We start from the raw sequence: 574 nt of genomic DNA, 5'->3' as shown, positions 1-574 counted from the left end.
GTTCGAGTTTCCTGCTGGCGCGCGCGTCGCGTCGCGGCGCGATATCTGCTTTCTCAAAGAGCCCTCTCTCTCAGGTCTCGTTTTAAGGCGCAATATGAAAACATTGTGATCAATTCCAAGAGTTAATGGCGAATTTCTTCGGAATTTCCTTAGTCCTCCGCGAGAGCCGCGCCGCGTCGGCTTGATCCGCGATAAACCAAGAGCTGTCAAGCGGCACCATAAGGCTGAAGAAAGTTTGCTTGTACATAAAGTTGGAAATGATCATGAAACTGGTTTAAGTCTCGCCGAATAATATTCTTTCACGGCGCCACATTTCTTTCTATAAAGATTCACGTCTCGCTTTTGCTTAGACAAGCAGAACCTTCAGCTGCTCTTTTTTAACCGTCCATGTGCTATTTATGCATACCATCCATTTTGAAACAATTCTACCAAAGTTGTCCTCTTTTACTTTGCAGGTGCGCAACATGCGAAGGTAACTTACATCATTCGTTTCGGATTGCGAGTTTTTAATGATCAACAAACCTGATATGTCAAACTAAACGTTGTTGTCTGTTTGTTGTTTTTAAAATAAATA

The sequence above is a fragment of the Stylophora pistillata genome, chromosome 9 (assembly GCF_964205215.1).
Source record: "Stylophora pistillata chromosome 9, jaStyPist1.2, whole genome shotgun sequence".
NCBI classification, from domain to species: domain Eukaryota; kingdom Metazoa; phylum Cnidaria; class Anthozoa; order Scleractinia; family Pocilloporidae; genus Stylophora; species Stylophora pistillata.
This window is presented reverse-complemented; position numbering follows the sequence as displayed.